Here is a 25765-nt window from a genome sequence, read left to right on the forward strand (position 1 = left end):
TTTTGATTAAATCATGATATGCCAAAAATATAAGTAAGAAATGTATATATTTTTAGGTAATTAACAGTTGGAATTAGGGATGAATAGCACTTCCTCCCCCTTACCAGTTGGCTGGTGATTATAACTGGTATTTTTGTCCAGGCCAATTTTTGTCATCAGTCTTTCTTACAGAAACTAACAGCCACTTCATCTTTTCAGCTGCTGTAATTCATCCAATTTCATATAAGGACTATAGAAAATGAAATTGAAATCAGAGAAGAAAAACACCACTTCCCAGAGTTTTGGGCCCCACTCACATTGATCAAATGGGTTGTAGTCAGATTATTTTCACAGTAATTGATTAAGAGAGTTAAATAAATGTCTTTGCCTTCTCTTGCTACAGGAATTCTCCAAAATTTGTTGTTTTTGCTGGTTCTCACATGCCTCCTCCCCCTTCTTTTTCTTCTCAAATATGACAATGACAAAGCTACTCCTCACTTTTACATCCTTAAAAGCAAGGATCATATGATTGGTCTAGAAGCTGCAGTATAGCCTGAAATTCTCTCTTCCCCAAGTCAGACAAGACAGACCTTTGGATTAGTACTGGGATTATTACGATAACAATATTCATCCTCAGTCAAGTGACAACTCTCAAAAGGACAGAAGACTCCATTCATAAGAATATTTATTCTTTCAGAAGCATATGCTTTATAAGGCACTGTGCTGAGCACTTAATGTATGGTCATCATGAATCCTGACAAAACCTTGCTAATTAGGTATTACTGTCCCCACTTCATAGAGGGGAAAACTGAGGATATGAGTGGGTAAGCTACTTCTCAATTTCATACAGCAGGGACAAAGCAGAGCTAGGGATCAATCCTGGCTGAGCTTACTTGACTCAAAAACTTATGTTCTTTCACACTTTCTACCTATATTGGGTGCTATGCCAAGGATAAAAAAGCAAAACCTGCAGAATTAACAGTGAAGTTAGAATGAAGGTCGTGAGGGCTTGAACTAAGGGAGCAGCGACTGAAACACAAAACCTGAGATGGGTGAGACAGGAGCTTAAGAGTTGTTCACATTTATTTAATGCCTCTTGTGGACTATAGACTGTTTACACACTATCCATTGTTAATCCATGAGATATGGATTGAACCCACATTTGAATTCTAAGTTACCAGGAGCATGATGATTTATAAATAGCAAACAGCAAGTAGAAACAGGAAGAAAAGAATAATTTTTGTTTAGCCTGTCCTCAGTTAACTAAGATATGTTTATAAACTGTGTGTCCAATTATAGGGGCTAAGGTCAGTGTAAAATTTTCAGGATGTTCCAATAAGTCATACAACAATAATTTAAAAGACACATAAAATTAATGTTAATTAAAAATCAAAGGAATAGGGACTTCCCTGGCAGTCCAGTGGTTAAGACTCTGTGCTCCCAATGCAGGGGGCCCAGGTTCAATCACTGGTCAGGGAACAAGGTCCCGCATCCTGCAACTAAGAGCCCACATGCCTCAACTAAAGGTCCCACATGCCTCAACTAAAGGTCCCACATGCCACAACTAAAGATCCTGCACGTGGCAATGAAGAATAAAGATCCTGTGTGCCGCAACTCTTTAAGTCAAACCAGCCACATCACTGCAGCTCCAAATCATAAATAGAAGACAATCCATCACCATGAAAAACTAGGCGGGAAAGCAAAAAAACTGTGTCACATCAGCTGTGGAAGAAATCTCTTTTAGCCTCTTATTTTTCATGCAAGCAAATGGCAGTGGTGATAGATAAGGGACTGCTATCATACACCTATTTGAACAGGAGTAGAAAGACATGGTGGTTATACCTGAGGCCTAGCCTTTCATCCTAACATGTCAATAGGACACATATGTGGCCCTATGGGTTTCACTGTAGCTCAAATCACAGAGAAGCAGTGGGAAGCCCCACAGAATTTCACAGATGTTCTCAGGCTCTACACATAAGACTGGTAAAGTGAAGAATAGTACCTGGGCACAGCTCAAGAGGTAAGCCCAGGTAAGCTCACCTTAATTAAGTCAGGTAGTTACTAAGTTCTCCTTTATGGACTATTATTGTTGTTTTTCATTTTTTAAATCTAAATTAATATGTCATACTCCCCTGTACTATACTTCACTTATGAACAATGCCAAATGCCTTCATACTTATAGGGAAAGTTTGGGAATATTGTCACATGCATGTGACACTACCTTTAATCTTAGAAATCCCAAGGTTGTCTGGTTTGAAAAGAAACAAACAAAAACAAATGGTAGTCATGGGCAGGAAGATGGAAAAATGTTGCAGTTGAGACTAAATCACATTTTCAGATATCTCGGAGAAGGGAATGAGTTAAGCCATTAACAAAAATCACTTCACATATGGAAAAATTTACCAGTGAGGTATTGTTATCCTTCCACTTAACAAATGGAATAACTAGGGCTTCGCAAGCTGAGTATCTTCCAAGCTCCCGTAAGCCAGTACGAGTGGGAAGCGTGATTCCTGCCCAGTGTTCTTTCCACTGCATTGTGCTAATGGCCAGACTGGAATGAAATTTAAATGTCACATCTCCTCCATGACTCATAAGATGCCCAGTGCCATGACAGGTTGATTTATTGTATGTGGCCAGAAAAGAATCTATAGCATGATAAACTATAAAAGGCAACTATTAAAAATGACCATATGTTCTCATTTTATAGATGAGGAAATGGAAACAGAGAAGGGGAAGTGACTGCCAGTGGATCATTAATAGAATTTATTAAACTCAGTTCTGATTATACAGGTCTCCTTTTTAATATTATTCAATGACTTCCCATTGAATATCAAGTAAAGTCCAAATTCCTCACCATGACTTAGGAGGCCCTTTGAGATTCTTTTCTGCCTCTTTTCCTGTGCAACAGTTATTAAGTCCTCCTTTAGATACCTTGCTATATCAATTATTATTTTTCTAGGACTAAGGTTTTTAAACATACAGTACATTCTGACTGAACTTATTCCCTCCATCCTTCCTTACTCACACAGTTTCTGAGCAACACCTTTTATATTTCCAAGTTCACCTGAAATGTCCTTCCTAGGTTGAACAGGATTTCCTGCCTAGGTTAGTTTCTAATATCACCTATACTAATTTTTTGCATTCATCAAAATCCAAATTAGATGATTATATTTTTAAAATTTATGTGTAAAGTCCATATTGCCTTCTTGACTATAAACTCCATTAGGAAATAGATTATAACAACATATTTTGAATGAATGAATGTTAAATTGAGACTATTAGGAGTGACAAAGATTTGAAAGGCAACTTCAATTCCTCATGGAATGCTTAAATTCTATGTGCATATGACTTCCCCAAATAGTTAACTTTTTTTTTTAAACTCAGTATCATCTTTTACAATGCAGACTTTTTTATACAGCTACTTATCACAACTTTTCTACCTATGTTTCATTAATGTTGAAAAGTTTAAACACCTTTATACTATATCTGAGCCTAGAAATACTACAAGGGAAATTTTTAAATATGAAAAAAAAATTTACACAAAAATATTTAGTGGTAGTTAAATGAAATTTATTACTTATTATACATTATTAAAATATGAAAAGACCCTCAACTTACAATACTGCATTAGATTTGTAATGGTACATGAAATACAATTAAAATAAATACAGAGATCTACAAAAATGGCCAGTGTAACAGAAAATTTCATAGATGAGAAGGGCCCAAACTTTAAAGTGATTTGTATCTTTGGAATGTGATCTCAAGTGAGCCCTACGGTCAATCAGACTAAACACTGTCCTTCTTCTATGTCTTTATCTCCCTTCCTTTCGTTCAATGAGAACAATGAAAACCTCTAAGTCAAACCTAGCTTTTCCTTCTAATGAAAATATTTTTGTTTTTCTCATTTCAGTGGATCTCTGTCCTCGACTGACTAGAAAATAGGAGTCTCAATATATTCTTCTCCACCCAACCTTTCATTCACAGCATTAGGAAGACAGCAGCCTTATGTCTAGCAGAACAGTGTCATAGGATTTTATCGGTTGACCTTCACTTTCAGAATTTTACATCCAGAGAACAATGTCAGTTGCTATCAAACATCTATCCAAAAGAATTTCATCTGCTTAAGAATTTTGCTTTACATGACTCTGCCAGCTCAGGGTTCAGACCAGAGGATTTTTAATTAAAAAATGTTGAAAATAAAAATGTTTAAATTTCAACATTTTAAAATTAAATATGCCTTAAATAATTCTATATTTGTAATACCAGTCTTTCCCTAAAGGAAATAACTTCTTCTTAACTTTGGAACCTTCTACTTGAAAACCACATTAAATTATTCCTGTCTCAGTTCTCTGCAGAAGAATGCTGACCACTTCTCTTTTAAAAATAGAAGCACCTGACACCTGAATGGTACATGATAAGGCCAGGTAATCATGAAAAAGAGGAAGACTGATAAAAGCATGATTAATAAAATTAAGTACCAATTGGATAATTAAAATTCTTATTGTTAATCAAATTACATTTGTTGTGTGTGTACACTTATGTAAATGTGTGGGTGTGTTTTTATGTGTATGTGTTTCTTTTAATGACAGCCAAACCATCCACATTACCCTTTCTGTAAAGGAAAAATAAATGTTTTTAGCCCATGTAATGATTATCTCATTTCATCCTCCCAATAATCCTGTGAAGTATTTTCATAAGCATGAGATGAAGAAACTATGGTTCAGAGATATTAAAAAGTGACCCAAGGTCACATGTCAAATGGGTGATTAAATTCAAATTTGAAAGCAGAATTATAGAAATGGGGAGTCTGTACTGTTTCCAGTCACCTCTGTGTCCTTTAAGCAGCAAAGAGCCATACGTGTAGACATTCATATTCTCTTTCCTTGACACTTAATCCAATCAATTAAAAGAACACCCCAGAGTTCTATGCAGAATTTTCCAAAGGGTAATGTATTGATTTTCTAAACGTGGAAAAAGTTATCAGACAATATGAAGAAAAAAAATGGAGAGGTATATCTCATTATTGAAAGCTGAAAGTTTCCACGACAGTTATTTCCCAGAAATAAAGTGAATGAGCAAGCCATAATACCATTAACTAGTTTTATGTACTGTGTTCTGCACTGCATTACATTCCAAAGCTTAAAGTATCCCAAAGCTCAAGCCAAGCTTTAGCAAATGAAGAGTACAGAAATCTTGATGCTGTTGCACCAAATAAAAACAATTTCAGGAGCAATGTAGAAAAAAACCCAAAGAACAATGAAAGAGGAAAAAAAAAAGAAAACAAAGGAAGGAAGGAAAGGAAAAGGAAATAAACTGGAAAAACAAAGTCTTGTGTTCAAGAGTCTGATTTTACTGCTTGATTCTCAGGAAATGAAAGAGAAAAATATGGCTAGATTTCCTTTTATCATTTATCATTTCTAGCTAGTATAGATGGTTGGAACCAATGGAGGGAGTGATGACAAATAGCTGTCAGAAGGGATGATAACAACTGATAATGACTTCCAGACACACATTCAGTAGAACTGAGAAAGTGTTATCATGTTGAACAATGGACAAATTTTAATATATCTGAAATATCTAGTAGGCACCTATTTGGAGGAACATTCTTGAAATACAGTCATCCTGGGTATTTTTTATCTTGTTTTCCTATTCAAAAATTAAGAAACTGGACAATGGGGGATTTGAAAATTACTATGCAATGCTTATTTATCTTATGAAAACCCTCAGAACTTCCTCAATGAAGCATACATACAGCTTCCCAGAATAGATACAGTGATCATTCTTCTCACTTATTCTTTTTCTGAACACACTGAGGTGTTTTTTTTTTCCATATAACACCTAAACATTCATTATTTCATTCATCTGCATATTTATTGTGTGCTTACTGTATAGCAGATTCTGTTTTTATTCTAAGATTTTACTTGCAAATAAATTTAAAAAATTACTCTGGCTCAATCAATATTTTAGTGAGGAGACAAACAATAAACAAATAAGGAAGATTATTTCAGATATTCAAAAGTACTATCAAAAAGATAACACAGAGTGAGTTAATACCAGGTAACTGGGAAAGAGGTGTCATTTGATAAAGTAGAGAAGATTCCAGTGACACAGTGACATTTGTGTGGGGGCCTGAATGACTCGAAGCAGGCATCTGATGAATTGGGTCCAGAGTTTTTCAGAAAGAGAGCAATGGACCCTCAAAAATATTGAGTTGAAAAAGAGCATGGTTCATGTTCTCAGAACAGAAGGGAAGCTATTGTGGCTGAAATTTACTGAGCATGAAGGGTTAGGTTTGAGAGTAACTCACAGGTTAGATCCAGTAGGGATATGACACACTTATTTACTTCTGTGTCCACTCTGAATTCTCTGCATTCTTATCACCTAACTTTTATTCTGTGGATCTCAAAAGCCATGTATTTTATATTGATCTGAGCCATCAATATGCACTTGGAATAAGTCCTAGCATTAAATTGCCTAGTATTGTCAGGGGCATATCTATATGCATCCTTTTTCACATGAGCATCTGTCAAGTGAAAATGTGCCAGGCACCATGCAGTTTCAAAAGCAGTATGGAGAAATTGAAATAGACTGAGACAGAAGTTAGAGACCTACTTTCTAACCCCTTTCTTCCAATATCTCTGTGATTTTGGTCAAACTATCTACCTTCTCTTCACCCAAGTTTTCTCAACTGTAAAATGGGGATAACACAGGTGAATCTGGCTGAACAGATCACTGTGTGAATATATGAAGGACCTTGAACAATAATAGGCTAGGTCCTGAGAAGGCAGACTTGGATAAAGGAAAATGCAGGAAAGGAAAGAGCCAGCAAGGAAATAATATATAGGACTGGGTTGGAAGAGCAGGAGTAAGCTCAGAATTTGCAGTCATGTCAAAAGAACACCGAGGGGGAACACTGCTATACTCCTGATAGGAGAATCTAAGAATGACCGGCGACAAGGTTATCCTATATTCTATCCTAGCATAGTACCTGATACATAATAAGCTTTAATAAATGTTTGTCAGATGAATAAACAAACACAAATGAACAGGTAGATGGGTACACCCACATAGACAGTTAGCAAAGCCTTAGTGCTTGACGTAGCCATCCTCTCAAACCTTTCTGTGCTTAGGTATGCAGTAGAAATTGAGTGAGCCAGATTCATCCTATTGTCTAGGACCAAGAAGGTTCTTCCACAATATAGATTTGGCAGGGTCTTTGATGAAAACTAAAGAACATGTGGACACAGAGGGGGAAGGGGAGGGTGGGACGAACTGGGAGATTAGGTTTGACATAAATACACCACCATGTGTAAAGCAGATAGCTAGTAGGAACCTGCTGTATAGCACAAGGAGTTCAGCTCGGTGCTCTGTGATGACCTAGATGGGTGGGATGCGGGGAGGAGGTGAGAAGGAGGTCCAAGGAAGGGGATATATGTATACACACAGCTGATTCACTTCCTTGTACAGCAGAAACTAACACAACATTGTAAAGCAATTATACTCCAATAGGGACTTCCCTGGCGGTCCAGTGGTTGAGACTTCACCTTCCAATGCAGGGGGTGCAGGTTCGATCCCTGGTTGGCGAGCTAAGATCCCACATGCCTCAGGGCCAAAAGACCAAAACATAAAAAGCAGAAGCAACACTGTAACAAATTTAATAAAGACTTTAAAAGTGGTCCACATCAAAAAAAAATCTTAAAAAAAATTATACTCCAGTAAAAACAAAATAAAGAACTATATAAGTAATTAATGTAATTACTGACTGAGCACAGTTCAGAAAATGGAAGTTCTCTTAGGTTACAGTTTTTCATAGTGGGTTCCTGGATCACATGCTTCAAACAACCTTGCGAGTGTCTTCAAAAGCAAGGAGTCATGGGGCTCCACATCTACCAGACTTATAAGAACTTCTTGGATTGGAGCTTAAAAATCTGTATTTTTTAAAAGTCCCTTAGTTGATTCATACGTTCCGCAAAGTTTAATAAGATCTGTTTTAATGTCATAACGGCATTTTCTTTTCCATTTAAGTTATATTTGTGGGGGATATAAAGTAAGGTATATTATTGACTTCACTGGGAAACAGAATTAGAGATATATGTATGGTTCTCAAATTATATCCAAGAGAATTATTTTGATAAAATAAAATGTGAGAGGTGGAAAAAAGCAGACAAGCAATGTATGTATAAAGATGTAAGGCTTCTAAGATGACAGAAAATCTCATGCTAGTCAACTATGTGATGCAGCTAGTTCAAAAGCTAATTAATCTTCAGCTACAGTAACAGAAATTGCATACTCATCAGAACTAGGACAGTGATAGTCCCATATTTGTCAGATTACCACAGGAATGCTATGTTCATTTTTAGGTGTTAACTTTTAAAAGAATATTAAACAAAATTAAATTGCCCAGGTTAAAAGACCATGTCCTAGGAGGAGTAACCAAAGAAACTCAGAGTATTTGACTTAGATGAAAAAATATAGACCAGTATGAAGTTCACCTTCAAATTACTGGAAGGCTGCCCAGAGAGAATAACTAGATTCTCTCTGGGGGAGGGAGTGAAGACAGGGGGTGAAAGCTGCAGGGTGATTATTTTGCTTCAATATAAAGATCTGTCTATTCTCTTGTCTGTTTAAAATGCTATACTTAGGCTTCCCTGGTGGCACAGTGGTTGAGAATCTGCCTGCCAATGCAGGGACACGGGTTCGAGCCCTGGTCTGGGAAGATCTCACATGCCGCGGAGCAACTAAGCCCGTGAGCCACAACTACTGAGCCTGCGCGTCTGGAGCTTGTGCTCCACAACAGGAGAGGCCACGACAGTGAGAGGCCCACGCACCACGATGAAGAGTGGCCCCCGCTCGCCGCAACTAGAAAAAGCCCTCGCACAGAAACGAAGACCCAACACAGCCAAAAATAAATAAATAAATAAATAAAATGCTATACTTAAAGTATAGAAATATTATTTAAAATGTGGGAAAATGTATACATAATTCTTTCCTCTAATATACATGTTCATAATGGCATAATATCTTCTGATTTTGTCCATAAGCAGGCCTATGTAAAAAGAGTTGTATCATGGTACGTGCTCTTGCATGTCATTTAACCTTACATTCTGAGATTTTTATGTGGATTTGTATTTATCATTCTGATGGCTGCACAATAGTCTACCAAGTGATATGTACTAAAATAAGCCATTTTCCTGCTAGTAACTATGTATGTATGAAGAGCTCTAGACAACAAAAGGTAAAAGAATGAAATGGAGCACCTCAAAATAACAGAATCTCAAGGCTCAAGAAATAGTTCGAGGTCATTTCTACAGAAATCATGTTTCATAAAGAAGAGATCCTGAGTAGTAGGGAGAGCTACTTTAGGACCCTGGTAAGCAGAAAAACCACTTCTGCCTCTTGGATCAGTGCTCTTTTTCCATCACCAGACTGGAAAGGACTGGTTTTTCTTCTTTAAAAGTACTCAAGTAGTGACAACTTTCAGGGACATCATAAAGGAGATTCAAAGTATCAAAGGGAAGACATGCAGTGCAACCATTAAGAGCCTTTCCAACAGAAAGATTATATGGCTTTGCATCATAAAGCCTAGTCCCAAGAAAGGAGAGACCACTATATCATAGAGTGGCCTCATAATATTCCTTGGAACAGATGACTGAACTGAACCAATAAAACTATAGAAAGTCCTCAGCTACAATGTGTGCTGAGCTGTATACATTGCTGTGGTATTCAAAATTGTGCATGCTTATGAATCTGGCACAAAGGCATTAAAATTGGGGTATTCTAAATGTCTAAATCTTCATTATCTCATTGAAGCCTTAAAATAAAGCTGTAGCTATTCCTGTGATTGTTCCCATTTTGCAAAGGTAAAAAAAAAAAAAAAAAAAAAGGTAATCAGGATAGGCCACCAAAAATACAAACTGAGACAAATAAAAGTTCTCTGTATCTTCTGAATTTTCATCCTTCTGTCCAATCATCTCAAGCAAACACATTTAGTATGAAAATAATCTTTCTAGAAAGACCTCAGAATGTAACAAATGAGAGTTTGAGGTATTTCCCTGGGGCTAACACCAGGTGTCTTGGTAGGCGTGGCATTATGCATGTCAGATGGATATTTTTATACTGTCTTTTATTTTTTAATCCTATTTTTGTAGAAGTCCCAAAAAATGAAGCTAATTAAATACAGTATTTCTACTTTATTTGCTGAAGATATCTATTGCCAGATTTGGTCAGCTATGTATGGCTGTCTATAATTTCTCACTTAAGAAGGTAATTTATTCATGACACTAGTTGATGATGAAGTGATTATTAAAGCTACATGGTGTGTCATTCCTTTCAGTTTCTGTATTATTTTACACTGAGTTTGGATCTGTATTTTCTGAATCTCTGTGCCAGGATAATTATATGGCCATATGTAAATCACCCCATCCCACCTCTTTGATTTTTGAATGAAAACCAGGGATGGAATTACTGCAGATCCATAACCATTTTATACTCTTCATAAAAGGATTTTCAGAGCTTAATATGAACTATAAGGTGAAGATTAATTTGAAAGAGTAGTTTTAGGACATGTTATCATAAATTAATGATAAGTTTGGAGGGTTTTAAACTTAAGCCAAATGAAATCTGCATATTATGCATTTATTCTCTTTACTAACTTCTTGTTAGACACTCTGTGACTTGTCCTTTATTTTATGACAAGATACTTGAAAGGTTGATTTGTATGAGTCATATACAATTATTATTAGGCACTATAAAAAGATAATAGGTTTCGGAACTTCTTTTTTATTTTTTAAGTCTTAAAATACTACCATGAACTCTTGCACTATGGAATATAAAATAGGGTTTCTTAAGTGTCTGACTTTCAGCATCAACCTAAACTTCAAAAGTGTATCAAAAATGAAACCCCATATTGACAAATTTAAGTCACTTTTTATAATGTATAGATTATTGCCCTTCTGTGTGATGAAGGAACTCAGGAATACAAATTGCTTGTTCATAGTCATAGCATGATTTTGATCTTCAGGAAGGATTATCACCCAATGTGGTGCAGAAACAAAAATGTGGCTTTCAGGGGAGTAGCTAAATAATGGCATTACCTTTCTTTCTATTGTTCAGGCCAAAAACTAAGTATGATTCCTCTCTTTTCCTCATACCAACAACTAATCAGTTAGAAACTCTTGTGGATTCATGCTTCAAACCATATACAGAAGAGGATATCTTTCCATAACTTTCACAGCTACATCATGATCTAAGCCACCATAGTCTTTTGCCTGGAATACTAAATTGGTTTTCCTGGTTCCACCCTTGCCACTCTACAATATATCTTCCATTCAGTAGATGGGGTGAATGTGAATAAAATAATGCCCCTTACCTGCTCAGAAACCTCCAGTGGGTTCTTATCACACTCAAAATAAAATTAAAATTCCCTGCATAGCCTACCAAGTCAAGTATAATATCATTCCTAACTACTATTTCGACCATATCCCCCAAAACTCTCCTGCTCTTCTATTCAGCTCTAGCCATACTCATTGTATTTGCAGTTCTGGAAATACAAAGCTCATGTCTACATCAGGGCCTTTACACTTGCTATATCCTGTCTGGAACACTTCCTTGCCAGGTATCTTTGCAAGTTAAACTCCCTTCTTTGAATCAGATATCCAGTGAAATGCTACCTTCTCCAAGCAGCTATCCCTTGACAGCAAATTGAAAATAGCCCCCTTAAATTACCTTTATTATATTGTCTAGACCCTTTTCTCACTTTATCTTCACAGCATTTACCACTACATTAGATGTGTTCAGCATTATTCTCCCTCAGTATAAGCTCAATAAAGTTTCTTTCCTCCTAAGACCCAGAGGAGTGCTTGTCTGTCCATAGCGCACGCCAATTTAGTGAATGGATGAATAGTTAATGAACAAATTGACAGTTTATATAAGTGTACGAAGTAGCAACACGGATAATTTTTTTCAAACCAACCAGACTTCCACATAAACTGACTTCATTCCACTTGACCACTTTCTGTGGCTTAATTGGTTGAAGGCTCCTTTGACTCAAAATTTCCTTGTACATTCTCTAATATCTGAAAGTTCTTGAACTAGTCAACCCCCCCCCCCCCAGTATGAATACCATTTTCCGAAGTGAAACAGACTGGTAAGGTCTAGAACACAGCTCTAATTCTCATGGGCTTATATGGTATGACAGAAGTCTCACATGAGTAAAACATACCCAGACAGAAACTTTTTTAAAGGAAAATACATAAAATGGGAAAAATCATATTCATTTGTGATGAATCCCAATTTACAGCTTGTGCTGTTTAAAACAGGGTACCATATTTCCTTCAATTACCACAGTGACAAGTTACAATATGAACAAAAAGATCAAATCAGTAATGGGCTCTAAGGATGAACCAACAGTACTACACTTGCCTTCTCATATAAATCATCATCATCATTGTCATTATCATCATCCTCATCATCAGTATCATCATCATTATTCTCACTAATTACATAGCAAAATTCAGACATTAAGTTTATTTCTTTAGAGAAAATAAGCCTCATTGATTCCTATGTAATCTCACATAGCCTCTAACTAAACTGCCTCCTATAGGTCGTCTATAATCTTTTCTTCAGTGCATCCAGTGGTCATTTTCTTGGTCCCCACCTCTGGAACCTTAGATCGTTAACCTTACTTCTTATCATAACTATTACTCCTTTTGTTCTTTGACACTCGAGTGTCTTGAGGCCTCTCTCAATTCCTTGACCATTTTTCATGCTCTGTCCTTGTTATATTTATGAGATTCCACCTGAATGGGAATCCAACAGGATTTTTTTTTTTTTTTCTTTGCAGAGGTAAGTCCAGGCCTTGAACTCCATGATGACTGAGTTACCACTCTGAGTCTCTGAACAGTCAATCTATCTTCTCTTCAAAATTTCCCCTGTTACTTGTATTGGCATCAGTTCTCTGAACAGGATGCCTGTCAGTATGTACAGCCATGAATGCTTTAAGGCAGGGCCTAAAAGTTACTATGCAGAAACAAATATGGAGGTTGCATTAGATAAATGGTTTAATATTCATTGCCCTAATTATGAGCAAGCAAGAGACAAGCAAAAGGAAAAGGTCCAAGGAAACAGGCTAGAGGAGAAGAAAAATAATTGACTATTTGCATTGTTCCAAGTGATACTTTAAGTGTTTTAATTTTGTTTTCTTATTTCTGTTATAATACTAGAGATAATTATTACTATTTCCTATTTTCAGACCAAAAAATTGAGCCTCACTACCTGCAATTAAAAGCTATATGTTGTTAGGAGCATATCCAAGACTTCTGGATAATGATTTCAAGAAGAATAACTCTGAGCAGATCTGTCCCCATGATGAAAGTGTCAAGATTTCCCAAAGTCTATATGTGTCGCACAGCCCCTGTTTGTCCCTCCAGACCCACTCTTTAACCCTCTCCCAGAGGCTCACTTGCCTTATTTACTGTTCCCTGTACTGCCAGTGGTGTCAGCGGAGGGAATGGTGGGTTGCCTTGTTAGTGCTGGCGGCAGTGAATGTTCTAGAGAACCTAGGCTTCCACCCTTGCCAGGCTCTGAGGAGGCACCCTAACCTTACTGCTGGGAGTGGTTTCTGAGAAGCCATGTAAGCAGCAAGGACCTCATCCCCACCTGGTTTAAGGAGTGCACCCACTCACCATGGGGGAATGTCAGCAGAAGCCTAGTGGTGAATGGGTGTGTGCTTCCTTAAATCCAGGTGGAGATAAAAGTCTCGACTGCCCACATGGCTTTTCCAACACTACTCTGGCAGTGGGGTTTTGGTGTCTTGTTACAGTCTGGTAAGGGTGGAAGCCTAAGTTCCCCATTGGAAACCTTCTGGTGTGGACTGGGGTGGGCCACAGTTTTTCCTTGGTGCTTGGCTGAAGCAGAACATTATTGCCTAAACATTTTCTGTTTTGCTAAGCTACCCTTTTCCTGGTCCTTTGGCTAGAAGAAGAGGCTTTTATGGTGGCTTTTTAAAAATCTGTGCCCATTGGGATTTCTGGATTGCTGGCTTCTTCTACTCCATGTTTAGGATATATGAGACAAAATGAAAACCAAGGAAACTCACCACTGTACTGTTCCTTGAGTCCCAAGGTCTGTAGCTAGTGTGCCTTCTTTCATCTTTTGGAGGCTCCTTATGCTTATTTTATATAAAATGTCCAGAATTATTAGTTACACTTAGCAAGAGGAAAAGGGAAATATATATCTACTCCATCTTCCTGGAAGCAGATGTCCCTGCCACATCAATTTAAACGAACTCTTAGGGATTTCCCTGGTGTTCTGGTGGCTAAGATGCCGCGCCCCCAATGCAGGGGGCCCGGGTTCAATCCCTGGTCAGGGAACCAGATCCCACACACCACAACTAAGGGTTTGCATGCCACAACTAAAGATCCTGCACGCCACAACTAAAAAGATCCTGCATACTGCAACGAAGATCACATGTGCCTCAACTGAGACCTGGCACAGCCAAATAAATAAATAAATAATTTTTAAAAAAATGATCTTTTATAAACCCTTCTTCAATTATCTGGTCTGTGTGAACCATCTGTTTTCTGCTAGAACCCTAACCGATATAGCTTATTTATTTATACTGATATTTTCTCTTTTCTAAAGAATGACTTTCAGTGCAAAAAAAAAAAAAAGTGTCAGATTAATATTTCTATTTCTGATAAAAACCTAAGACAATAAATAATTTAAAAGTGACAAAACATTAACAATTTCCCCATATGTGCTATCATTTATTTCTGGTCTTTATAGCAATTTATAATAAAATCTTTAAAACAAGCTACGCAAAATTACCTGTGCTTTTAACTGGATCCAGCTAGGAAAGTTCTAGCCTTAAAAACTATCCACCTCAGAATATGAGTGGGAAAGAACAAGGGTGCACAGCAATGTTATGATGACTGGGAACAAGAGGAGATGGAAACAAACTGAGCTTGAGAATTATCCCCCATTGCAAACAATGATTACCGTTGTCTCACCATTCAAAGCACACTATGACAATTTATTTCTCATCCTGAATTTCGTATTTTTGAGTGTACAAACCTGGTCTCTGTTTTTAAATTGCCTACACTAGTCCCTCACAAAGAGAAGGTGACTGGTAAAAGGTTTAGGCTGTATTCCCTACACACCCACATAACGACTTGTACATAAGAAATTTCAAAAATGCTTGATGAAGGAAGATTGCACGGTATATTGTTTCTTGAAAGAAATCTCTTTAGAGGAAAAAAATGTATTTCCTTGAAAAAGCCTTAATAGAGTCAATAAAAAATATATCACATTTTCAAGCATTGTCCAAGGATAATAAAGTAGATACAATACACATAAAGCCACATAATTAAAGTAACAATTAATGTCATCTTCTGGAAGAGTACACATTGTTTCTCTATCATCCTATCATATGTTGAAGCTTAATTTTGACTGGATTCCAGAGAATCTTTTTTTTCCGTGGCCAATGAAAAGCAGTCTTACTTATGTCATTTTTTTGTGTGTGTACATTATAAGATAGAGCCTTATGAAATCATGTTTCTGAATTACCAGTTAATAAAGGTCAATCATCCTAAAGAGCAGAAAATAATAAGGAAAATAAATCAGGGCTCCAATATTGAAGAATCAGATGCTCCCATAAATATATTCTAATAAATATCAGGAACATATATAAAAGAATTCTGACTAAATACCATAAATACTCATAAATTGTTTTCATACATCATGTTAAGTATTTTAGTTCCAATATGTGTGTATTTTTTTAATTCTAGATCTTCCATAAAAAACATAGAACGCATAATCAAATTAAAAGCAGTATAGCCATGGGGCTTCCCTGGTGGCGCAGTGGTTGAGAGTCCGCCTGCCGATGCAGGGGACACAGGTTCATGCCCCGGCCCGGGAAGATCCCACATGCCGCAGAGCGGCTGGGCCCGTGAGCCATGGCTGCTGAGCCTGTGCGCCCGGAGCCTGTGCTCCGCAATGGGAGAGGCCACAACAGTGAGAGGCCCGCGTAACGAAAAAAAAAAAAAAAAAAAAAGCAGTATAGCCATGGATGAACTGAACTGAGGAGAACCAAGAATACAGGTTCCTTGCCAAAGGTTGAGAACATATTACATCAGAATTCTAAATTGCATTCTCCATTATTTCAAACACTTTTCCATTATTGTGCATGAGTAATAATACTGTTTACCCAAATGTTTAGGGGAAAATATATATAAGTCACTTTTGAAAAAGAAAAATTACACAATTTTATTTGTTAGACAGCCATCATGAAGGCAAGGTACTGCCAAACAAGCACACATGTGAAGAAATATGTGCAGATATGTTCAGTGGGATCCTCAACATGTTTACTGAATGGGCTCCCATCATGCCTAAAGGATGAAAGTATTAAAACATCTTTTATGCAAGAAACTGGTAGGTTACTTAATCCATTCCCCATGCATTTTACAGGTGATAAAATTGACAGACTCACAGAAAAGTGTTTGTTTTTGCAAAAACAACATCAACACTTGTTTTTTGTTATTGCTTATGCTTTTCTTTTCATTCCATGACTTTTCCAAAAAAAAAGAAAGATGTAAACTACAAATTATTTCTTGTGAACTTTCACAAGAAGGTGACAATCAAAAATTAAACTGCTTACCAAACTTCACCAGCCCATCCTTTCACAGCTCCAAAGGAAGTTTACTTAAATTATAGACTCACAGTGTAGAGTCAGTGGGTCGGGAGGGATATACCTCTACATTTCTCGCTTCCTCATATGTATGCCCTATCCTCCCATCAAATCATAAGCAGAGTGAAATGGCAAGAAACACATTATATAAGATTATACTTTTAAAAAATCTACTTCAAAACAGAATTTATGATGTTTGCACCATTGCTGGGCAAACAGAAATGTGGCATGTTTCTATAGGCATGGAAATGATTTAGTTGCTTAATTCTTTTCCTATTGGCATGTATTAAGATGTTAAATTCCACAGGTGAGGGCATGAATGTGCATCGTTAATAATACCCACCTCGTAGCCTCCCAGAGTTATACTCCTGCACTATGCTCCTGCAAATGGGATTCAGCTTTGTCTGGACATGAAAACTTATATTAAAATTTTTCTGTGGAAAGGAAGGAAGAAAGGGAAGAAGGCAGGAAAAGGGAAGGACAAAGGGAGGGAGGAAAGAAGGAAGGAAGAAAAGGAGAGAAAAAATACTTTACAGATTGTTAAAAATCATGTGTTTTAAAAATTAGAAACACATTACCAGTGGAAATTATTAGACCACATTTCCAAAATATGTTTGGATTCAAATATCAAATAAAATCTTTACAAATGTACTACATGTTTCATTCATGTACTGTATACATTATGCTCTAATTGTTATGCTAGTTTAACAGCATAGAGAAGAGTGTTCTATGATCTCCAACTTCACTAATTTTTTGAATTCTCTTTAAGAGAAAATAATGATTTGATGTGACTTACAGAGCAATTAGGGTAGAGTAATCATTCTCAAAGTGTAGTCCCTAGACCACATTAGCTTTCCCTGGGAATCTGTTAGAAATGCCATCTTAGGCTTCCACCCTAGACCCTAGACATATGAATCAGAGTTCTGGGAGTGCAGCACAGGAACCTCCAGGTGTTTTGGATGCATACTGGAACTTGAGGACACTTGTTTACAACCATATAGAACATTCTACTTTATAAAGTTACTCTCTTAGATAGTTTCTTAAAATATGTGATGAGTATATGATATGGCAAGGATTTTTGTTTTTCTCAGCACAAAAAAAGAGAAAGAAAATCAATTTGAGACAGATCACAATGATTTGCTTCCATGCATTGTTAATTTCTTTCAAGTTTCAAAGGTGAAACTCAAATAATTGTAGTAAAAGAGCAGAAGGACCAAAGTTTTGCTTCATCATATACACTTGCCAACAGGTTTCCCTACTCCAGAAGGACAAAGTCAGACAACCTGGTCACACAGGTGGAAATGGGCTTTTACTTATGTAGTATGTTTTCACTCTTATATTCCTATGTCTCCATTTGACAGCTGAAATTGCAAGTGTTTGTGCCTACTAAACGCTAGTGATGGTTAAAATGCAAATAGTTGAAAAAAAGCCAGCACTTTTACATGCTAGCAGTCACTGATAGTTTGAGAAAACAAGAAACAAGTGTGCCCCTTATCTTACAGTATGGACAAAAATTAACTTAAAATGGATTAAAGACTTAAACATAAGACTTGAAACCATAAAAGTACTAGAAGATAACATACATTGTGCCCACCTAAAGGGGTGGGAGGGAGATGCAAGAGGGAGGGGATATGGGGATATATGTACACATACAGCTGATTCACTTTGTTACACAGCAGCAACTAACACAACAACGTAAAGCAATTATACTCCAATAAAGATGTTTAAAAAAAAAAAGAAAGAAAGGTATCCATCTACCTTTTGTAGTAGAAAAACTGAGAATATCAGCTTAACTGATTCTTAAAAAAAAGAAAGAAAACTTACAAAAAAAGCTCCTTAACGTTGGCTTTGTCAGCGATTTTTTTGGATATAACACCAAAAGCTCAGGAAAGAAAGCAAAAATAAACAAGTGGGACTACACTGAAGTAAAAAGCTTCTGCACAGCAAAGGAAACCATCAACAAAATGAAAAAGTAACCTATGAACTGGAAGAAAATATTTGCAAACCACATATCTGATTAGAGTTAATATCCAAACTATATAAGGAACTCTTAAAACTCAGTAGCAAAAAACCCCCCAAACTACCTCATTTAAAAATAGGCAGGGACTTCCCTTGTGGCACAGTGGTTAAGACTCTGTGCTTCCGATACAGGGGACCCAGGTTCGATCCCTGGTCAGTGAAGTAGATCCCACAATGCATGCTGCAACTAGGGAGCCGGCAAGCTGCAACGAAGGAGCCCTCAAGCCGCAACTAAGCATCCCGCCTGCCTCGACTAAGCAGCCCACGAGCCGCAACTAACACCTGGCGCAACAAAATAAATTAATTAAAATAAAATAAAATAATTTAAAAAAATAGGCAAAGGACCTAAACAGACACTTTTCCAAAGAAGACATACAAATGGCCAACAGGTGTCTGAAAAAATACTCACATCACTAATCCCCATGGGAATGAAAATCAGAACCACAATGAGATATCACCTCACAGCTGTTAGGAAGGCTATTATGAGAAAAAAAAGAAAGAAAAGAAAAGAAAAAGAAAAAGAAAAAAGATGTTTTAGCAAAGATGTGGAGAAAAAAAGAACACTTATACCCTGCTGGTATGAGTGTAAATTGGTACAGTCGTTATAGTATAAATTGGTACAGCCATTATATAGTAAATTGGTGGAGATTCCTCAAAAAACTAAAAATAGAACTAACACGATCCAGGAATCAATCTTCTGGTTATACACTCAAAGGGAATGAAACCAGCACCTCAAAGAGGTATTTACATTCCGACGTTCATTGTAGCATTAGTCGCAATAGTCAAGATATAGAAACAACCTAAGTGTCTACCAACAAAAGAATAGATAAAGAAATTGTGGAATATTACTCAGCCTTAAAAAAAAAGAGTGAGATCCTGCCATTTTCGAGAACAGGATGGATGAACCTACAGGACATTATGCTATGTGAAATAAGTGAGACACAGAAAGAAAAAAAACTGCATCATCTCACTTACATGTGGAATGTAAAAAAGTCAAATACATAGAAGCAGAGAGTAGAAGGGTAGTTACCAGGGACAAGGAAGTAGGAGAAATGGAAATAATGTTGCAGTTATGTAGGATGAATGTCTAGATAAGTCTAGATATCTAATGCACAGCATGATGATTATAGTTAATAATACTGTATTGAATACTAGAAATTTGCTAAGCGTAGACATCATGTGCTTTCATTCATTACACACAAAAAAATGGAAACGGTGTGAGGAGATGCGATGTTAATTAGCTTGACTATAATCATGTCACTATGTATATGAGTATCAAATCATCATGGTGTACACCTTAAATATACACAATTTTTATTTAAAAAAGAGTTGATTGTGTCTTTGATAGGTGTATTTGAGATCATTCCCTTTTAACAGTAATAACCCTTGAGTGAATATTACATATGAAGACTGAAAACTTAAGCATTAAGAAATAATGTGGGGGAAGGGTAAGCTGTGACAAAGTGAGAGAGTGGCATGGGCATATATACACTACCAAACATAAAACAGACAGCTAGTGGGAAGCAGCCACATAGCACAGGGAGATCAGCTAGGTGGTTTGTGACCACCTAGAGGGGTGGGATAGGGACGGAGTGAGACGCAAGAGGGAAGAGATATGGGAACATATGTATATGTATAACTGATTCACTTTGTTATAAAGCAGAAACTAACACACCATTGTAAAGCAATTATACTCCAATAAAGATGCTAAAAATTAAAAAAAAAAAAGAAATAATGTTTTTGAAAATATTATTAAAAATTACACTGGTAAATTGGCACATTATCTAAGAAAATTCATCAGAAACTGTTCCACAGGTCCAACACTGGAAAGGAGGTATTTTCATTTGGTTTAATATCTTCTACATTAATTTATTCCAAATTGATGAGTTATTTGGGAAATAAACAGAAAAGCTAATGTACATTTTCTAGTCTATCAATAATTGCAAGAAAGAAGTGGAAAATTTAATCACATAAGCAACTATTTTATGTTACCATATTAGCCTGAATTATTATTTTAATTGAAAGTACAATTTGCCATTAGAGAACTATATTTTGTGAACTTGGTGAGTCACATTAGTTCTCTGAGCCTTGGCATTCTGTCTAAAATACAAGGAGATAAAACTAGACATTTAATTTCTATAAGTGATGAATTTCTACATTGAGGGATGCCCTCAATAATTATGGTGAATAATTTAGAAGCCCACAGTGGGGAAAGAAGATGGGGACTGGACTGAGGGGGTCTCTACCCAAACCTTAACTCAAGTTAACAAGTTAATATGAATTTAATGGTTACCAATAGCCATTTCTATTTCTCCTGTCATTTTAATTTCTAAAGTTCTGTACTTTCTTGATACTGTTTGGTTGATACATTTCTTCCAAATGGCATTATGCAAAGCCTGATCATACTTTATACTTGATAGATTTTGTTCATGGCTTGGAAACCAGAGTAGGTTGTTTTTTGGTGGTGGTGGTGGTGGTTTTTTTTTGGTTTTTTCCCCCAAATTGAAGGCAAATAATAGTGTTCTGGGTTTATGTGTAGACTCTGATCAATTTGGTTTCCCATAAGAATAGACAGTGGAAATTAGCACAAGACAGATAAATTTCCCCTAAGAAAGATACATTAAAAAAAAAATTTCAGTATAAATGAATGATGTGTCACAATGTATCCCTCCTGAGATGTTTTTAAGAGTAAGTGTAGCATCAAAACACACAAGATAATTTTATGGTGACTGTACATACACTCATCACCTAGATTCTATATTTGTCACTTTACTATATTCCTTCTAACACTATTAATATTTCTATCTGTTTATAGATTGCTTTATTTATCCATCAAATAAATGCATTTTGGTGTAAATTTTTACAATAGGACACAAAAATAATTCTGCATTCATGTTATTGACTAGTGTGCGACATTTATCTACTGTATTTTTTCCTTTTGAGGCAAACTTTACAAAACTGAGAACTTAAATGAACATTTGCTGACATCTGACAAATGCATACACCTATATCAAATTATAGAACATTACCATCACTCAAGAAAATTCTCTCAATCTCTTCTATAATCCTCCAGGAACAGCCAGCATTCTGATTTTTTTCCACCATAGATTTATTTCTCCTTGCCCTAGAACTTCATATAAATTGAATCATACTTTCCATGCTCTGCATAAGCCTGCTTTCAGTCAGCATAATATTTTGAGATTCAACCATGTCGTTGTGTGCATCAGTAACGTATTCCCTTTGATCACTGATGGTATTTCACTATATCAATATAACATTAAAAAAAAATCTATTCTTTACTGATGGATACTTAGGTAGTATTTCATGTAGGGCTAATATGGATAAAATTGTTACATACATTTTTTATAGCCCTTTTTGTAACCAGTACTTTTATTTCTCTTGGGTGAATTCCTTGAATTGCCTTTACATAATGAGGTGTACGCTTAATATTGATAAGAAATTGCCAGACAATCTTCAAAAGTGGCTGCACCACCGTACATTTCCATCAATGATGTATGAGAGTTCTAGGAATACCACACTTCTGCCAACTTTTAGTAGCAATCAGTCTTTTTAATCTTAGCCATTTGAGTGGATGTACAGTGCTAACTCATTATGATGTTAATTTTCACTTTCCTGATAAATATGCTACTGTATTTTTAAATGTGCTTATTATTGGCTATCTGCATATCTTCCTTTTTGATGCATCTGTTCAAATATTTCCTCATTTTTTATTTAATTGTCTTTTCATTATTGAATTACAGTTCTTCATATAGTTTGGACACAAGTTTTTGTCCTATTCCAAAAATATAAATTGTGAATATTTATCACCTGTGAATTATCTATTTTTCTTAACATTACATTTTAATGGATAATTCTTTTATGATGAAATTAGACTTATCATTTTTTTCCTTTTATGGTAATTACTTTCTGTCCCTTAAAAGAAGTTTGACTACAAAATCCATGGACATATTCTCCTGTATTTTTTCAAAAGCTTTATGGGTTTAGTTTTTATGTTGAGGTCTATGGTCCAGTTCAATTTAAGCTTGTGTATAATATGAGGTTGGAGGTCAAGTTTCCTTTATTTCCCATATGAATATTCACTTGATCCAGCACCATTTGTTGAAAGGATCTATCTTTACCCGTTGGATTATTTTATGCACTTGGTGAAAATTTAAATAACGGTATAAGTTTGGGACTATCTCTGGGATTTTGTTTTTCATTATGTTTCAACTATGTATTGATCCTTATGCTAACATTATAGTTCTAAGATTACATTTGCTTTATCATAAATCTTGAAGTCAAGTAATGTAATTTCTCTAGCTCTGTTCCTCCTCTTCAAGTTTACTTAGATTATACCATTCCCCTATACTTGCAAATAAATTTAAAAATAAGCTTGTAAATTTTTACAAAAAAATTTTTAAAGTCTGTTGGGATTATGATCAGAATGTCACTGAATCTATAGATCATTTGGAAAAGATTGGCATATTAACAATATTATGTTTTTCAATCCATGACCACGGTATATCTCCCCATTTACTTTTTCTTTATTTTCACTCAGCACTTCTTTTTTTTTTTTTTTGCGGTACGCGGGCCTCCCACTGTTGCGGCCTCTCCCGTCGCGGAGCAACAGGCTCCGGACGCGCAGGCCCAGCGGCCATAGCCCACGGGCGCAGCTGCTCCGCGGCATGTGGGATCCTCCCGGACCGGGGCACGAACCCTGTCCCCCGCATCGGCAGGCGGACTCTCAACCACTGCGCCACCAGGGAAGCCCAGCACTTCTTTTTTTCAGTCTAGAAAGCTTCATATGCTCATTAAATTTATCCCTAATTTTTATAATCCTTTAAATAGAGATATTTATTCTTAATTATATTTTCCTATTGCTGCTACAATATAAAATACATTAATTTTATACATTAACTTGTAATTTAGGACCTGGCTAAATTTAATTACGAATTCTAATTTTTTGAATTTCTTAACATAGTCTATATAAGCCATCATGTCAAAAGCAAAGAGAGACAATTTTACTTTTTCTTTACACATTTTTATATCATTAGATTTATTCTCCTGCTTTATTTCAAACACTAAGGCTATCTTATACAATGCTGAATAGAAATGGCTATAAAATATGTAGGCTTTCGTGTCAAGCTTCTTTCACTTAGCATACTGTTTTCAAGGTTTACACATACTGTAGCATGTATTTGTATTTTATTACTTTCTATAGCTGAATAATATTCCATTATTGCATAAAGTACATTTTGTTTAACCATTCATCAATTTGGTTTGCTTCTACTTTTTAAAGTATTATGAATAATGCTGCTATGAACATCTACATACAAGTTTTGCATGGACCTATTTTTTTTCTTTCAATTTTCTTGGAGATACATATATCTATATCTACATCTGAAAATGCTGGGTCAGATCATAATTCTATGTTTAACTTTTGAAAATTTCCCTACTATTTTCCAAAGTAGCTCTATCATTTTACATCCCCACCAGAAATGTCTGAAGGTTTCAATTTCTTCACATCCTCAGCAAAACTTATTACTATCTGTCTTTATTATTATTGCCATCTGAATGAATCAGTGAATGCAAAGTGTTATCTCATGGATTTGATTTGCATTTCCCTAATGTCTAATGGTGTTGAACATCTTTTCATGTGTTTATTGGTTATTTGTATATCTGCTTTGGAGAAATGTCTACTCAAATCCTTTCACCTGTGTTTAATTGAGTTATTTATCCTTTTAGTGTTAAGTGGTAAGCATTCTTTATAAAGTCTGGATAAAATTTCCTTATCTTCTGTATGATTTGAAAATATTCTCTCTTTTTCTGTGGGTTGTACTGTATTTTTATTTTTACTTTTAGTGTTAGATGATACATATTTCTCTATTACTTTACTTAAAAAGATAATCGATTTTAATTTTTAGAGCAGGTTTGAGTTGACTAAAAATGAGCAGGAATTATATAGACAGTTCTCATATACCCCTTCCCCCACTGAACACAGTTTCCCATATTATTAACAGATTATATTTGTTACATTTGATGAACCAATATTGAAACATTATTTTTACCTAAAGTACGTAGTTCACATCAGGGTTCACTTGGCATTGTGCAATTCTATGAATTTTAACAAATCCATAATGTCATGGTATCCATCATTACAGAATCACAGTATCAGCCAAAGTAGTTTAACTGCCCTAGATATCCTCTCTGCTCCACATATTTATCCCTCTCCCTTTCCTCCACCTCTGAACCACTGACAACCACTATCCTTTTTACTGTCTCTATAGCTTTGCTTTTTTCAGAATGTCATATAGTTCGAATCATACAGCATGCATCCTTTTCAGACTGGATTCTTTCTCTAAGCAATATCTGTATATCTGTTAAGGCTCCTCCATGACTTTTCATGTCTTGATGGTTCTTTCTTTTTATCTCTGAATAACTTGATTACTCCCAAATTTTGGCAATTATAATAAAGCTGCTATAAATATGCGAACGCAAGTTTTTGAATGTACATAAATTTTCAACTTATTTGGGTAAATACCTAGGAGGGGGCCCATATGCTAAGATTATTTAGGTTTGTAAATGTGGGTGGTCTTTTTACCTTTTTAATAGTATTTTTTGATGCACAAAAGTTTTCAATTTTTATGAAATTCAAGCTTTTTTTTTCTTTTGTTGCTTGTACTTTTGGTGTCATATTGAAGAAATCATTATGTACTCCCATGTCATGAAGATTTATACCTCCTATATTTCCTTATAAGAGACTTAAAATCTTACCTCTTACATTTAGGTCTTTGATTAAGCTGGGCGTAATTTTTGCATCAATAATCAGTTGGTCTAAAATTTGTCAGTGTAGGCTTTGTATTTGTGAATGTTATGTTGTGGACACTATAGATCCTATTGTATTCCTCCAAAGAGGATTGTGTGTTTTGTTTTGCTTGTTTAACAGGTAATTAGGGACTTCCCTGGTGGTGCAGTGGTTAAGAATCCACCTGCCAATGAAGGGGACACAGGTTCAATCCCTCGTCCAGGAAGATCCCACATACTGCAGAGCAACTAAGCCCATGCACCACAACTACTGAGCCT

Source organism: Pseudorca crassidens, chromosome 20 (genome assembly GCF_039906515.1).
Source record: "Pseudorca crassidens isolate mPseCra1 chromosome 20, mPseCra1.hap1, whole genome shotgun sequence".
NCBI lineage: Eukaryota > Metazoa > Chordata > Mammalia > Artiodactyla > Delphinidae > Pseudorca > Pseudorca crassidens.